Source organism: Heterocephalus glaber, unplaced genomic scaffold (assembly GCF_053883595.1).
Source record: "Heterocephalus glaber isolate CG9 unplaced genomic scaffold, H.glaber_assembly_v1.0 deba00000676, whole genome shotgun sequence".
In the NCBI taxonomy this organism is placed as follows: domain Eukaryota; kingdom Metazoa; phylum Chordata; class Mammalia; order Rodentia; family Bathyergidae; genus Heterocephalus; species Heterocephalus glaber.
Genome location: NW_028258156.1, coordinates 27,054,962 through 27,072,884, shown reverse-complemented (window position 1 = coordinate 27,072,884; position 17,923 = coordinate 27,054,962). Strand labels below are relative to the sequence as shown.

General features: G+C 41.1%; 1 protein-coding gene across 12 annotated transcripts in view; it reads left to right on the top strand.

Moving 5' to 3' along the window:
- Magi2 (membrane associated guanylate kinase, WW and PDZ domain containing 2) overlaps window positions 1-17,923 on the top strand; it is a 1,273,508-nt gene that overhangs the window by 739,199 nt on the left and 516,386 nt on the right. The gene's annotated exons all lie outside the window — the stretch shown is intronic.

Below are 17,923 nucleotides of genomic sequence, written 5' to 3'. Positions count from 1 at the left end.
TGGTGCTGAGTGTGGTGGCGCACGCCTGTAATCCCAGCACTTGGGAGGCTGAGCCAGGAGGATCACTGCGAGTTCAAGGCCAGCCAGGGCTACGTAGTATGTTCAAAGCCAGCCTGGACTACATGGCAAGACCCTGTCTCAAAAAAGAAAAAAATGAAAACTGTTAAGTGGTTAAGCAAGCACCAATTCTGAGAGGCCCCTAATATTAGATGTTCTTGGCAATGCTTTAGTTCATCACTGCGTAAAAAGCATTATATTCCCTAGATAACATTTTTCTAAAAAGTTGTACAGAGATTCCTTGACCAGACTCAGACTCACACACAACCTGTACAAGCTGGAGCCCTGGACTGTGCCATTATCAGGCAGGTTTCACTCTATTCTCTGGTTCACGTGCAACCAATCCAACAAACATCCATTTTAATATGCAGCTTTTCACTTTTATAGACCAAGATTGTAAATTCTGGACCTTTGACTCTGTAAGAGGAGGTATCATATTTGTTAGGAAAACAGCCTCGAATTTACCATTTCCTTAGATTTTGAGGTTGGAGAAGGTTCTTTCATGTGACTGCCAAGTATTGACCACCTACAAATAAAATCCAGACCAAATACAGAGAATGACACACGACACCAGGAAATAAAGTGTAATCAGATGGAGTTGAATCTACTGGTTGAGCTGACCCCCTGAAAACTCAGTTGGATTTTATAAAGTTGTTCAATTCTGCTTATAAATGCAATCCAAAAATATATCTATAAGAGATGCTTTTTTAAAAAAACAGTAACTGAAATTGATACCATTAACTGGATATCTACAGACAATTAAACCCTAGGTAGGAAGAAATGAACCACATTTTTAAATGAACTGCAATTAGATGACTTAGTTAACTTAAATATAGCAAGCAATTTGCAAATAACAGACCTATAGGTGCTCCATTATTGTTTTGTAGCTTCCATCCTTCCTCGTTAGGCACTGGTCAAAGCTCTTAGCGGGAACACCCATTAGGATGGCTATTATCAAAACAGAAACAAAAAGAGAAAACACTTAAGTGTTGGTGAGGATGTAGAGAAATTGGAATACCTGTGCCCTTCTAGGAGCAGTATAAAATGGTACAGCTGCTAAGGGAAAGAGTATGGTATCTCTTCAAAAAATTAAAAATAGAACTACCATACAATCTAGTAATTATGTTTCTTGGTATATATCCAAAAGAATCAGGTACTCAAAGAAATATTTGTACACCCATGTCATGGGAACATTATTCACAGATAGCACTGGAAGCAACCCAGTGTCTATGATGGATGTAGAGATAAACCAAAGGCGGTAGATACATGCACTGGCGAGTTTTTCTGCCTTAAGACGGAAGGAGATTCTGCTATGTACTCCAGCATGGAGAAGCAGTGACAACAAGTACTCTAGGAATCTGCTTATATCACCCACCGTGATAGTCAAATACACGCAGATGGAATATAGAACCATTACTTCCGGGCAGATGGGGACGGAGAAAGGGGCATTGGTACTTGTGGGGCCTGGAGTTCCAGTTTGGACAGAAGAAAGTCTCTGGAGAGGCGTGGAGGTGACAGCTGCACCGCAGTGGGAATGCCCTTAATGTCACTGAATTGCGTGCTTCAAGTTATATCATTAAATGTTATATTGTGTTTATTTTATCACAGTGAAAGAAATAGAAACAGCCCAGGAAAGGCGAGTGTCGTGGACTGTTGGCACTAGTTTGGTCTGCTTATGGCCTGAACTAGAATTTACCTCTTTCCAAACCTTAAGCCTTTGCTTCCTCACGTACAAAATGTTAATCAGAATGTCAGATACGGTTACTTGAAAAGATGGAGTGAACTCTTGGAAGGGTTGGGGAATAGAAAGCTCTTAGCTAGAACTCGTGCTGTGAGTCCATAGTCTTTCCTCCTTTCCTTAGCTCCTCAGCGTCCCTTCCCATCTGTTCTGAGATGTTCATCTCATAGAGTTCTTCAGTCACTTCTAGACAAGGAAACAAGTGTTGCTGGATACTCATTCAGGGCAGGTGTTAAGATGCTGCTCCGCGCAGGCAGTATCTTGGCTGTAAAGCAGGTTACTCTATTCCCACTTTGCTAATTGACTAACAAGCTAAGTAACTTGAGCAAGGTTGTACAGTGCGCTGCATTCAGACTGGGTTTAATAATGGAACCACTATGGTATGAGTCCAGGTTGTCTCTAAAATGGAAGAAAGGAGAGGGTAAAGGGAGCATCTACACTATCTTAATCTCCACTGTGGGTTTCCCAGACTCACTCTTCTCTGGATCCAAATGATGTTAGGGTGATAATCTACATGAAGCCATTGGGCACTGCAGTTCTCTGCATAGAACCCCCCTGCACTGAAACTTCAGGTTCCCAAGTCTGATGGTCAGTGCCTGATGGGAAGAGAAAGATTGCTTTTCCATTTGAGCAATGCTCCTTAAGATGACTCCCACAGTGCCAGTGCTATGTTGTCAAAGGCGAGCCATGTGTCAGAGTCTAACAGGGTTAGCGCATCCTTTCAGGTTGTAGACAGAGCCTTCTCTCTCCCTAAGTTGCGGAGATGAATCTAGTGGGCTGGCCCATGGCCGATTAGTGTGGCAGACACCAAGCTGTACACAAAACCATTCCTTTTCCCTGACTTTGAGACTATTACCAGCTCAAAGAAATTCCTCCCTTGGTTCTTTTTCTGGAAACTCCTATATCTTCCACAAAGACTGTCTCCTGAGTAACTTCTTCCCCATTTCATCCGACACTTCCAAATGTATGTAGAGCCCTGTAGCAGCCCCAGCATAGATAAGCCAGTCTGAGGCTGCAGTCTCATTTAAATCCACAGAAACCCTGTGCCATCCGACTCATTATCTCCACTTTACAGATAAAGAAACTGAGTGGCGAAGTAACTCACCATTAAACAGCTAAGCCATTAACATTAAACATTAACACAGCTAGTTAGGGGCAGAATCAAGACTTGAGGCCAAGTCTGGCTGACATCGAAAGCCCAGATACTTCTTCACCATGAGGTCCCACCTGCCAAGCTCAGCTCAGGACTTGGACTCGAAAAGGGCCGCTACTTGCTACTTGCTGGATGACATGGCTCTGCAGTCATTCTGTGACTGTGTCCATCCCCGAGTTACAAAATTACAGCAGCATTAGATTGACATCACTTCCTGTCTTCCCCACCTGTCTGTCTCATGTGCCCTGCCCTGGTGGCATGCTAAGGACCTTAGGACCCCATAATTTTATGTGGGGAGTCACATTCTCCTTCACCCCACTCCCACCCCCACCCCCCAGCCCGGCATCTGTCAGTTCCACGCCCCTTTCTTCAGGTCAACTCCTGCTGTCATTAAAAACCTCTTTTCAAAGGAACCAAATATCCCTTGGAGCTGAGCTTATCTCAGAGCTGTTTGACTGATGGAGGACTCCAGGTTTACATGTTATTTGTTGTTGATAGGTTTTGCTTTGCTTTTCTTGCATCACACATGGGTTATGTAGGCGCCATAGCGTAGGGTTGTGCTGGTGACTTCTTCTAGTTAGAAGCTGGTGTGATTTATTCCCTAAGAGCACGTGAGCTCTGTGGAGCAGGGGGAGTTGTCTCCACTTGGCTTCCTGCAAATTGTCCATCATGAGGACTCAATTAACAGAGACAATAGAAATGAAAATGACCTTTAGGTTATCATCTCACTCTTCCCTGCAAGTCTGCAGTTGCTCTCTCCAATACTGCCCAGTGCATTACTGATTCTAATTACAGCGGAATGGAGGGAGGGCTTTACCTGCAATTCCTCCCTAGGGGATTCCGTCAGTACTTTTAGACATTCTGTTCCTTTTTGCTGTATTTAACTTCAATCTGACCTTGTTCTCTGCACTGTTTCCTCATGGACCCTTTCAAGGAGATGTGTTTCCAGCTTACTGATAGATTTGGGGGAGAATTTTTGTTTTGTTTATTTTTTTAAAGGACTTTGTATTTGCTTTTGTTTTTGAGACAGGGCCTTGCTACGTACCTTAGGCTGGCCTTGATCTTTCTCAAGTGCTGGGATGGTAGTAATGCAGCATCATACCAGCTACTGATGTTCTCAGGATAACTTTGGGACTGGGTAGGGGCTTGTATTTATCCTGCGTTCTATTTCATGTGTGTTCTCTTATAAAGTTTTTAGCAAGTCATCTCGAGGTGGGTCATTAATTAATAGTCCCTGTTCTTTCTCTATACTTAGTACTTCTTAACTGTTGAGTGGTAGCTGACATTAACTTTGAGTTTTTAACTTACAATAAAAGAAGTACAGCATTTTAGATCTGGAAAAAGCTAAGCAGCAGCTAACTACTTAAGAGTAGTGTGATATACTTTGTTTAACAAATAAGGAAACTGAGGAGCCTAGATTTTAAGTGATATGTTCAAGCCCCAGTAAGCTCACAGCAGGGTCCTATTCAGAAACAGATCTCTCTAGTGTATTCAGGGAGGTGGGTTGATTTCTTCTATTCATCTCCTGAAACCTAACTATATGACTAGCCCTTTTCCCCCAAGGAATCTTTGTTACTATTACAGATAACATAATGCTAGTTGCCATGACTAATGTGTCTTGAAAACCTAGTGTTAAGGAAATAAATGGTAACCCAGGAAAAGCTTATTTCTTGCTCAGGTCTAAGGCCTGTGTTTCTCGCTGAGTGGTTCTCTTTCCAGGGTTCGTCATGGCACTCACCATGCCTAACCTGTGGCTCAGAATCCACAGATGCATCCCTTCGGCCGTCGGGGAAAGCGGTAGACGGTTGCTTGGGAAACCCTTACCAGTCAGACTCAGGATCACAATGATGAGAGGCATGTGTCACTCCTGTCCACCTTCCATTTCCAAGGTGGCTTTTGCTTTGCCCCTGTTCCCAGCTTCACAGCCCCCCTCTTCTGCCCTGCACAGCCGTTCTACAGACCCCCCGTGGTGGGGACTTCCGCTCTGTGGGGAGAGGTATTGTACCTGCAGACACCCTGTTTGTGTACCGGAAATGCTTCGGTTCTCCCCTTCCCAATTGCTCTTAGAATCCTCCCAGACCTTACTCCTGAACACTGGTTGCTGGCCACACACTTGCTGGCCACATTTCTCTAGCCAAGCCTGTTTTACAAATCGGTTTCCTTTGCCAGACAGAGTGGGAAAGCTACCCGACAGGGTTTAGGATACACCACTCAAAACTACGGCACCTTAGCATCTGAAAACAGTGAAGACGCAAATAAAGATTTTCTCTTTTTAATCTCTTTGTTGTTGAGGACCCAGATGTGAAACTAGAAGTGGGAAAGATTTCTTTTCTCCTACATCCCAAATCATGTAAATATGGGGCGGGGGGTGGGGGGGTAGATCTTCACTACCGCGTTTTTCAACTAGCTCATGATTTTTCTCTTGAAAAAGTACTAGGTGAAATGTGACCGCTCTTACAGAGTTGTTCTCCTTTCCGCCTTCCGCTCCGGTTTGAAAGCCTCCACCCTGGCTGCATCCGGATGTGCATCTCTACACAGCCCCAGGTGCTGTCTTACTACTGAAAGACAGACCAGGACCTCATGGGGATGAGCAAGGAAATGGATGGCGCTGGTGTCGCTCATGTATTTGGGCACAATGGCCCTGGTGGTATCAGAGAGCAGCTCCTTTGCTGATGGGGGAGAGGCAAGAGCTTCATCTGCTTGCTTCAGTAGAAGGCCAGGTCCCCTTGAGGCAGCCTTGTACCCATCTTCCCACCCACATCAAGGGCCTGCAGCTCTGCCTCATGACCTCGTGGATATTTCTCGGGACTCGCAACAAGCTTCACCCTCTATCAAGTTTTTCCCACTGGCGTGACTATATCCCACTAGTGTTTCCTTGAGGATTGTACTGAAAAGAAGTTGAAATTGTGCATCCCTAGTCATCCGCCATTACAACTCCAAAGGCTGTAACTGACAACTAAATTATCGATTCAACATCAGATTAGGAATCTTACTGTCTTATTGGAGCTGGGAGTGAATTGTTGTCATCTTCACCCTTCCTTCTTGGCATGGGGAAGGGTGCTGGATGTGTGTTTGTCTACTCAGCCCATCCAGACAGGCCGGACTGAAGATTTTTATGGTTTTGATTCAAAATAATTCCAAACTAAGAATGAATAATGTAAGCTGGGTGTAGTGGTGCATGTCTATCAGCCAAGCAACAGGAAGGCTGAGGCAGGAGGTTCATGAATTCAAGACCAGCTTGTGCTACATAGCGAGACTCTATCTCAAAAACAAAAAAAATTTTAAAAAGGAAAAAAGAATGACTAAATTTTGTTTCCATATGTTTGACAGAAAAAACAGTCTTTCAGTCTTCATGAACAGAATGGACTGTTTGATCAAGATTCCTCCACTTGAGATTTCTGAAGAATGCTTTGAGAATCATTTGCCAGATTAGTTCAGGTTTTTTCCTACATGGCCTTGAAGGATTGTGAGGATGTTAAATCACACTCAATACTGTATCTATGGATTAGGCCAAAATTTGGTGCCCTAAACCCTACTTGTGCCCCAGTTGGGATGGGGTATTTTGGTCCCCGTTATTATGTCCTGGTCGTTTGCCCAGATGGGATTATACTCATCAATTGAAAATAATTGTCAGACAGCATTTGTGGGTCATTCTACATGGTTTGAAAACAACTGTAAGCCATTGTTTTGTTTAGAAGAACCACCTATCCTATTTAGAGACTGGAACAGCAAAAGCCCGTAATCATAATCCCTCTGATTTATTATTTAATCCATTTCCAGCCCTTTCCTAAGTGTGTGCATGATTATATTGTGCTAGATTGTAAGACATTTTTAAGGTAACATACATTTTTCTAATCTCCTAATATATTGATTCCAAATTTTAAATTTTAATTTTTATGCATCATCCCGATACACAACCACACATACATCAACACACATACACTTCATTGTATTACTTGACAAGAAAATGTTACTCCAAGATGTTTCATGCTAAATGATCTTTTGTAAATTATGCTATTGGGAATATCTATGTCCATTCCATTTGTTCGTTCTTTTGCAGGTCTAATTATATGCGTGTGTACAATATTGAATTCTTTGGGTGCTGTCTCCAGGCCCATATGGTGTAAAGTTTTCTTCACTCTAACTTTTGTTCTGCTGGGAGGAAGGGGAGGCAGGATGTTTGTTGTTGTTGTGAATCTATGCCAGTGATGGCGAACCTTTCAGAGCTTCCAATGATACAAACAGCCCACTGTGGTATGCGTGCCATAGGTTCGCCACCACTGCCTATGTCTTGCTTTCATGCAGTGAGAGGAAGGGCAGAGAGGTTTGCTGCATCTGTTTCTGAATTGCCTTCAGTTCAGTGATCCAGTGACCTACTTAAGTAGGCAGGTGTGTCCCAGTCTCCTGCACTATTAGTCCATCCATGCATCTTGTCACTCCTTCCTGCTTTGCACCTCTGTGCCACCATGTCCTATCCATGACTGAGGACATCACTGTGAATCAGATCCCATTGCCACTGTCTTATGGAGCCTGTAGTCTTCAGGCAGATTGGAAAGCTACTTGCTGTGTGAGCAGAGGCTGGTTCTGGAGCCCTGTGGAGAATCTTTCCAGGCACTGGAACCTGCACATGAAACAGAAAAGCCTCCAGGAAGCCAAACACGAAATGGCCCACGAAGGGCGGGGGTGTTGAGTGAAACGGAGAGGTTGCTGAGGACTGGGGCTTGTTGCTTAGTTTTGTTCAGACATCAAGTCCACTGTGAGAGAGGATGCTCTCCTCCCTGCCTGAGACCCAGAGCAGTGGCTAATGAGCTTATTAGCATTTCAAGTGGAGGAATAAGAGGTGTTAATGTCCTGGAGCTCCAGAGAGGAGAGGGAGACTCTGCATTCAATTTACCATCTCCAGAGGAGCTCTCCCTCCCTTCTCGGCCCCCTTCCTTTGTGTCGCCCCTTGAAAAGAAATCTTCCTCCTCTTTCCCCCTCTCCTTTTTTATTGATCTTTTGTATTTTATACTTTTATTTATTTATTCTTTTTTCCCCTTTATGCATCCATTTGCCCCATCTACAGAAATAATGTGTATATTAATGCGGTTATGTGATTTCCATTTGCTTTATGTTATATATATAATATGTATCTTTATTATATGCACATTTTAATCTTCAAAGTACCCTTTCTCATTAAACAAACAATAAATGCTTTTCTTCCACAGCATCTTATGTTCTTAAGATCCTCTTTCTTGAAATTTATGGAGATTTATGGATTTTGACTTTTTTAATCATGTTTTTTGACTATCCAGAGAAATACACTTACATCCAAATTTTCTCTACTTAAAATGAAAACCAATAAAAGTATACAAATGTAGAGAATACGATTGAATGCAATTTTGTGTCATTTATACACAATCAGTAACCAGTTGTTTTAATGAAACCTAAGACAAGAATGTAAATCTCCCAAGTAATATCAAGTTAAACTTACTTTGTAATAAAATTTATTTTCTTTTTAAAATTGAACTTCATTCTCCTAATTAGGGGAAATTATATGATCAGAATAGATCATTTAAACAACAAGATAAAAAAGTAAAAATACCAAGGAAACTAAAAATACTTTTTCTCAAAATTTCAACCTTGTATGATATTGCCTATTTCTAATCTATAACAATAATACACGACCATCTCATTTTAACCTTATGTTCCTCTAAGAGCACAAGCTTGTTTGCTGTTATTTTTGTGCTAGACAGAGCTATGACCTTGCATATTTCCAGGCTTCACATGTTTTAGAATCATTTTTACCGTTTAATCATTTTTATCACATCAGTTATTTTGAATATTGTTTTCCACAAAATTAGGAATATCTAAATTCAGTCAGTATATTTTGTTTATCTTTCCTATTTAATTGGATAAAATAATGCAAATAAATTACATAGAAAATAACTCATTTCTTAAGAACCCAATATGTGGAAGCAAAGCGTTAAGTATAAGGAGAAAAGTAACATCTTTTCTTCATCCACTGCAAGGTCCTTAAGACAAAGAAGTAACAAAAGCAAAAAGATTAAAAGAGAAAAGCATAACAAAAATTTAACTAAATTTATGTGATGTGAGAGTCTTCAGAAATGAAGACCCGAAGACTCAGGGAAAAATGGTGTATTTTTATAGGAAATCTGATTTTTAAAAAAGTAGGAAGTTGTGAGGAAATGTGATTGGATGATGTCTTAGTTATTTTTCTCTCATTGCTGAGACAAAATACCCAACACCCAAAGTTAAAGGAGGAAGATTTATTAGCGCACAGTTTGTGGAGGCTTCCTTCAGTCCATAATCAGCTGGCTCCAAGGCAGGGTGGCACATGGCGGAGGAGAACCAGTTCATTACAGACCAAAGTTACCAAAGCCACAAGGGACCTTAACAGCATCTTTCTGCCCCCTTTATCTTATCCGGACTGCTGGGATTAGGGCGGTGCCACACCAATCAGTGTACTGGTATCACACACCCTGAATTGCAGCATGACACACTCTATATTCAGCCACCTCTGACTACATGAGGCTTTGGGGGGACATCTAAACCCAAATGGTAACAGACGAAGAAGGTATGTATGATTTGATGGTAATAAATAGAAGGGACCTTAAGGAGGGCTGTTTGTCAGATTCTTCTTGGCTTCTCTGTCGGATTCTTCTGCATACATGGTCAGGACCTCTCTAGCATGATGGTCTTATGATCGGCTTCCAGAGAGGTGGATCAGAGAGTAGCCCTTCTAGACTTGATGGCCTCCTTTTGGCAGAGGACCTCTGATTTCTGTGACCCACTGTGGGGGACAGGAATTCTGGTCTCTTATGACACACCTTAGGGACAGAAGAGAGTTGGACAAAGAAGAGCAGGAGAAGGGCAGGGAGAGTTGGCTCAGTCTCCTTCAGTCCAAAGTATGAAGCATACCAGGCACCATACTTTGAGGCGTCCTTCTCTTAGGCCAGAGAGAAGTATCAAAAACACTAAATTGAGCATAAAACTCCTTTATTTGTAAGTTCCTCAAGGAAGGAGCAGTTTTGGATGTCAAAACAAACTCACACAAGAGTAACTTAGAATAGTAGAGACCAGTGTGTCCCCAAACCAGTTAACTCCTCTGGATTCTTGAAAAGATCTACCCTGTTGTGGCTTTTTGTTTTCCATAAATTACTCCCTTCTGAATTTAAAGAGTGCCTTCATTCTACCGTTATGGTAGTTTTTATGTGAACCTTTTATTCTAGAATAAATGTATATTTACTTTTAGAAATTTACAAAGATAGAGTTCATGTATACGTGCATCCAGTTTTTCTGCCTATGATCTTACGTGAGAATGGTACATTTGTTATAATTAATGAACCTATGTTTATACCTTGTGATTAACTAAATTCCATAGTTAATTCACATTTCCCACCCAGGAAGCCCCATTACATTTAATTATTATGTCTCCTTAGACTGTGTCAGTTTCTCCAACTCCTTATTTTTGAAGGCTGACAATTTGGAATAGTGCTGATTGGGTATTTTGTAGAGTGGCTATGAATTGGATTTGTGTGTGTGTTGTTCTCCTAGCTGGACTGGGCTTTGGGCTTTGGAGGTGAAGTGAGGTTCTCATCACTTCACATCAGAGGTCTCTAAGGTCAACGTGGCTGTCACTATCGATGCCAGGCTTGGTTACATGGGTGAGTGGGGTTTGCTGGCATCTTAACTGCAAAATGTTTCCCTTACTGTAGGCTTTGAAAGAAAGTCAGCATGTGCACCTCACCCTTAAGGGACCAGGAGTTAGGCTTCCTCTCCTTGAGGGAGTGAGAGCTACATAAATTATATGAAATCTTTCATTTGCCTATCCCCCCTCATTTGTTTTTACTCCATCATTTATATCAGTGTGGACTCATGGGTATCTATTTTATACTCTAGGCTATAATCTGATACTTGATTATTTATTATGTTTGTCAATTGTTCGAGGTAGTAACTCCCTCTTTCTCTTCTCTTCTCTTCTCTTCTCTTCTCTTTTCTTTTCTTTTATTTCTTCATGGTATATGAATCAAACCCAGGGCCTCACACATGCTGGGCGAATGCTCTACCAAAGAACTATATCCCCAACCCAGGACCTCTTTTTAAACACATAATAGTGAGTGCTGATTATTGTTTTGTGAGATTTAAAAATTTTGTTTAGTATCTGTACTATGCCGAAAAATGGCCACCCTGTGCTGCTACTTTTATTGGTGGAGAGGGATCTAATGGTTATTCATTTTTCCTGCACCAAAATGGAAAACACTAGAAATTATAGGAATAGATAACATGTTTATAGAAAGAGGGTGAGGTGATTTCTGGCTAAAAAGCCAGTGAAGTAACATTATAGAGAAAGTGGGATTTAAGCATAAACTTGAACATTTTTAAAAGATACCACTTAATACATCTACTAAAGCTGATTGTTTTAATTGATTACCATTCACCTTACTAGTGCTTAGCACTGTATTTAAAATTCAGTTTCATACCTTCCTATAATCATATATCTCTGAAAACTTTATTGTAAATCTCATTTATCTCTTCCTGTTTATGGAAAGGACTGTAATTTTATTTTAGAAGAAATTCACATTGGACCAGAATGCTTTCTACTCAGGAAACTCCAGTGGTTGCTTCATGATGGACTCCAGTATTTTCCCAGTGCAGGGACAGGACTATGTGTCCACTGAGTCCAGCAGTAAGTAGCTTACTCAGTTACAATTCGGCCATATCAGTGGCATTTCTCCCTGTATGAAAAATAAAAGCCTTGCAGTTAATCTGATGCAGTGACCATGTGCCTTTAATCTCTCCTTCCCTTTCAGACATCACTGAAATGACCATGTAAGTGGGGAAATACAAACTCACAATATAGAAAAAGAAAATAGCACAAGACTGGGGAAGTCTTCGCGTTTTCAGAATCAGCAAAGTGGATGGAGGAGTGTATCTGATTGTCAGGAGCAAAAAAGATAGTAACGTGAAAGCCTGTGGTAAGGAGTGCCAGTTAGGACAGTCAGCCTAACCACCTTGTCAGCTTCCTGGAGAGTCAGAGGGACTGGAAGCCCCAGGGATGGGTGCTTCCAAGCTGGGGTGAAACTGAGACTCAGAAGTTGACAATAGTTGAAAGAGCGGATCACTTGACGCCAGCCCACCAGCCCTACCACAGAGAGCCCATCAACGACTTTTCTTTCTTCCCTAATGTAGCCACATCTCTGATGATTATTTGCTAGAGAAATCTCAATGGAGAAACTAGGGCCTGGTGACAACAGGTGTAGCAAAAGGCAGGGCTCGCTGCCAGATTAAGCATAGGAGGACTAAAGAAAAGACTACAAATCGGCCCAGGCGCCAGGACGCCTATAACCAGAATTGAAAGTGTTTTGTTGGAAACTGGAGGAGTAAGGAAAAGAAAAATTGCTCCAGATATTTGACCCTGCACCCCCCCCAAGCAGTGGACGGTGCAAACCATCAGACCCTGACCCTGGCCATTCACACAGGTCTTGGAACCAAGGTTTTCCTAATCTAATTTGAAATTCAGAAGCCCAGGGGTCATCATACACTGGATGAAGGCTCAGACCTGAAAGACAGAGCCCAAGATACAAATCCAGAAAAGAACTCAAACAAATTATGAACAAATGCAGGGCTTTAAAAAATTTTAACAAGCACAGTAATTAATGTCATATAAAAGAAGCATTAGCTTCAGAATAAGAAGGATCCATTGGAATCGAACATTTTAGAGCAAAGTTTCTTAAGGGTATGAGAATAGGGGTGAGATAGAGTTGGGGTTATTTCCCAAAATGTGGAAAATGAGTCCTAGAACAAGGGAGAAATCAGATAACAAATTAGAAAATAACTTTACTAACCAAAAGAAAGTAATACACACGCACACACACATACATATGCATATATGTGTACACATATATATATATATATATATATATTTACAGTAATACCTCTGTTCACAGACAATTTGGTTCTCAAAAGCTTTCAAGAAAAATTTGCTTCTGTTCGTGAACTCTGTACCAGGTGACAAACATGACCACAGTTCTCCCTCTCACAAACACAAACACAAATACAAACCCAGCCATCTTCCCCAAAATGTAAAACAAATGAAGTTATGAAGCTTTCCAAAGCAGCCTTGTTTTTGCCACCAGATGTTTGAAGGTAGAGGCTAACCGTTTAGACAAAGCACAAACTGGAATTCCACTATCAAGAGTTATAATCCTGGCTTTCCCACATACATTTTCCTTCACTCTTTATTCTTTCTTGTCTTCCTTTCTTTACCTTGTTCTTTGTTACTACAATTTCCACGATCAAATGAAACACATAAGAATAACTCTTGGATGTTGGTTGTCATCTTGAGCTGTCCTTGTCAGCTGAATTTTCCACACTTTATCCAACATGACTTAAAAATGACTGAAAGCACTTTGCAAATATAAGATGTTCGATGAACACTTTTCCCAGTAGTCCAGAAACCATTTAAATGGTATTTGATCTGGCATAAATTGGTATTTCAAGCATCTTTGAGCCATCATAAATTTGGATGCTGTCCTTGCTCTCTGGGTTTCAAATTCCCCAAATATTCTTTATTGAAATCCAATATTCATTCCAAAGTATATTACATTAAATTCAACTTAACTGAGAGCAGGAGCCAGAAAGGGCCCATTCTCGAAGTCACTCTTGTATTAATGATAAAAATTAGATCTGGAGATCACATCTTATTAGATTATTCCCTTTCCCAATTGTTATGCTACCTCCACAGGAAACTTAGGCGGCTTTTTTATCTATTATTTACACATTGGAAAGTGATTTCCAAAAACCACCAGGTAACAAGTTTATTTAAACTAAATCACCATATAGAGAGCATTTTATTTCAAGGAGATAACACTGATTGTAAAACTAGCCTATAAATGAATACATGGTAAAAACTTGAGCAATTTTATTCATTCGCACTTAAATATGTGCAATCTTAAGTAATTTTGCTTTGGGTTCAGAATACTTTATTTTTTAAAGTGTTCAATATTAACTTGTTACAGCTAGACTTAGAATGACAAGAACTAAGAACCATCACAGAAACTGAATTTGTAAATGAATTTAGACCACAGAACAATAGAAAAGAAATTCAAAGGTGAATGAAGTTAAAACAAAGAAACAAAGAACATAAATTATCTGGAACAAAGCACTTTGCTGTATTGTGTATGTTGCCAGGGCTTGAGGCAGGACAGCCTTTAAGGACTATGGGTATTTCTGGTTATTATTGAGCAGATACTCTTGCTGAGCACTAGTTACAATGTGTCCCACAGCACTGTAATCCTGCAGGACACGCTGTGAGGGAGAAAGGTTTCCTCTACCACACCCTGTTCCTATCGCAGTGCTGTGAGTGTAGCCACCCCTTGTACCTGTCCCTGCTCAGCAGACATTTGTAGATCTCAGAACTCAATCTACTAACTTACAAGTAGCAAAGTCAAGATTTTAGTGAATTGAATGACAGTTAATTACAAATAAGCACAAATTGTACTAACTCTGAAAAATTGTTTGGCAATACCTCCTAATGTTGAATAACATAGGTCTATCCTGTAAGAAAGCTATACTTTCTACCCTGTTAGAATATACATCTCTATCCATCAAAATACATGCACAGGAGAAGGCACAGCCATAGACTATTCTTAATAATTTTGAAATATTCATTGATTCAAGAATTTATAAAATGTGAGCTATCCATATCATGAAACACTATGAGAACAATTAACGTGTTTTACCCACAAAAACATAGAAGAATCTAAAAAAAAAAAAACTGTTAAAAAAAAAACCCAAGTAAAAAGAATATAAACTGTATAATTCCATTTCGGTGAAGTTTAAAACAAAAAAAGACAAAAGTAATCTATGGTGGTAGAAATCAGAATGTCAGTGACATTCATTGGGCAGGACATAGTGACTGCATCAGGAAAATAGTGGGATGCCAGTAAAATGCTACATCCTTCAGTGTTTTGTGAAAATTCATCAAACTGTACACTAAATGACTGAAATTTTTGTGTAGATAAAAATAATAAATGAGTTAAACTAGTAACTAAGTAGTAAAAATGAATACAAATTTTAGATAAATTTTTTTATATTGTTATCAGAATGATTTTGAGTTTTTAGATTTCATTTTGCCCAGAAAATTGATGTCTTAAAATGCAAATATTATTGGGTATGAATTAAATAGCTCAGTGGGTGTGGCACAGCACTGCTTGCCCTGGGTTTGGTCACCAGCACTGCCAAAAAGTAAATAAACAAATCTACACACAAACGGAGGGATGCACCCACACAATCTGATGTCCCATACACCTAGGCATTCAACATGTAGATTAAGACTAAGAATGGCTTCACTGGTGTGGGGTGGAGTGGGGTGGGCACGCACACTGCCTAACTGAAACATGAGAAGATGTGATCTAAGGGTTATCTATGGATTGGTTCCCTTAGTTAATCATGCTCTTGGCCCTTGGGAGTATATGAGTGAATAGAAGAGGAAAAGTCTCTGGTCTCCAACATTTGTATTATTTGGGGATAAAAGATAGAAGTAGCACACTGGATGGATGGATGGATGGATGGATGGGAAATAAAAATGCAAGGCAGGGATAAGGGCTGTGAAGAGAATAGGCAAATAGCGAGGGTGTGCTTGGGAGTATAAGTGTGCACACTTGCGTGCAGTAGGGTCATGTACTATGGTGGAGGCATCTGGTCAGGGAAGCCTTCTCTGCTAAGGAGACATCTAAGCAAAGTCCTGAAGAGAGTGAAGGATGGCAGGGCAGATACCTGGGAGAAGTCACAGGGTCAAGTCATCGTGAGCGAGGGGAAGGGCCTGGAGACGGGAGGAAAAAGTAGCTGGCTAGAGCGGGAAGGGCGAGAGAGCACTGGGTAGGGACCACTCTGGGGGGCTGTGGAGTTTGTACAGAGGAGTGACATGCTCTGACTCCCATTCTGCCCCAGTTTCCAGCTTCAGTCGAGTATAACTGGCAAATTAAAGTTGGGTGTATTTGTAGTGTGCAGGGTTTTAGGAGGATCGCTCCTGTTTCTCCCTGGAGATAGAGTGGGGCATGGAGAAAGGCGAAGAAGCAAGGAGTTTGGTGAGGAAACCCTTGTGGTCAACTCGGTTCAGTAGGGTGGGTGGGGAATAGGTGAGGAGTGGTCATGGTCAGGATAGATTTCCAAATATAATGACACAATTCTAATAAATTGGATGTGAGGAGTAAGAGAAAAACAGAAAAATCAAAGCTGACTCCAGTGTCTGGGGCTTGATTGAGTCATAGTTAAGAGCAGCTATTTAGTGAGGAGGAAAACTGCAGGATGTCCAGGCTGCAGAAGGGGAAGGCAGAGGCAGTGATCAGTCAGGGCTTGAGATGTCTGTGAGACATCATGAGCACACAGAACTGTGACCACAGATATCTGCATCTGGAGTTCAGAGCTGGGGACGGGGCCTGGGAAGCTGGGAGTTGTAGATGGCATTGAAAGCTGTGAGCCTCAATGGCTTCATGTAGGACATGGTATAGAGAGACGTGGCATAGGGGACCAGTCCTTAGTCCTCGTTTAGAGTCTCGGGAGAGGAAAAGAAACCCAGAACAGATCAGAAAGGAGTGATGAATGAAGTAGGAAGAGGAGCAGGAGTGTGTGAGTTTGCAGAAATTAAGGGAGAAAGTATTTTCAGAAGAGAAGACATCAGTGTTCTCAGGGCTGCTCACCATTCAACTAAGAGGAAGACTGGGGGAGCATGCCGGGATTCACAATATCTATGTCTCCATAAACAGGGGGGAAGCACCTGATTATTGTGGGTTCCAGAAATGACCTGAAGAGATAAATTAGAGAAAGCTAAGGCTGAGCTACTCTTTAAGAGTGTTACTGTAAGGAAAGCAGAACACTGTGTATTTGCTAGATGTGGGAAGGAAAATAGTTTGGTTTTTGTTTTAATGATTGGAGAGAGTCTGGCGTGTGAGAGTATCGGTGAAATAGTGCGATAAAGAGAGAGAAACTGGTGATTGAGGAGAAACAGGCAGCTGCAGGGTCCTCTAATTGAGTAGGGAGAGGGCAGGAGTGTGCATCAGGACCATCCGCAAAGGTGGGTACAACCTCATTAGAGCATTGATTTTCTCTGGTTTCGTTTCCTTACACCTGTATGTCTTGGTTGCTATACAAGCTATCAATTAAACCAGAAATTTCTGTGAGGCAGAGAAAAGAACTTATCCTACTCATTTATCCTGTGCTGTAGATGATTGTGGGTACACTGGGAGGCTCTTTGTTGTTTACTGAACCTTTCAAAGGATTCAGAGGTCCTAGCTACATCTCTTTTTGTGAGGCATTCACAAAACTGCCTGGAATAATGGAACTCCATTTGGGCTCATTTTCAAGAGCCTGATCTATAGTTGCTTTCTTGTGCAATGGTAAATAAAAAGGGAAACAGACAAAAAATAAAAGCAAATAAAAGCTCAAATATCAAGGATGCCTATAGACTAGAATCTACTTCAAAGAAGTTAATTGCTTAGACTATTAGAATGAAAAGAGAAGTCCTGGACAGACCTCTATGTTTTTGTCAATTATGTTCTTCCCATATTTTGTATCAGTTTTATTGCAATAATATTATCAGCTGTATGTGTGACATTAATAGACCTTTTTAGACCTCATATTGTAAGAGGAAGCAGTGAGCTCGGAAGAAGAGCTGGTTACATTCCATACCTAGGACAGAAAGTTTGAGCGAGGAGTACAGTGAAGCTGCCTGTGGGCTAGGCATCGGGCTGGATTGTAAGGATTCCAGGCTGACTGCATGAGTCTTTCTAGGTCTCACTGCTGTAAATGATAGTTTCACAAGTCACTGGTTGTCAATAAACAAAAGTGCTATTTGAAAATCAGTGGTGGGGGTGAAAATTCTTTTGAAAGTGGTAAGAATATGTTATCTGGTGGACGTTTAAGTGGCCCTGGCGTCACAGGTGGGGTAGCGTAGCTGCTCCTGTCGTACCTTG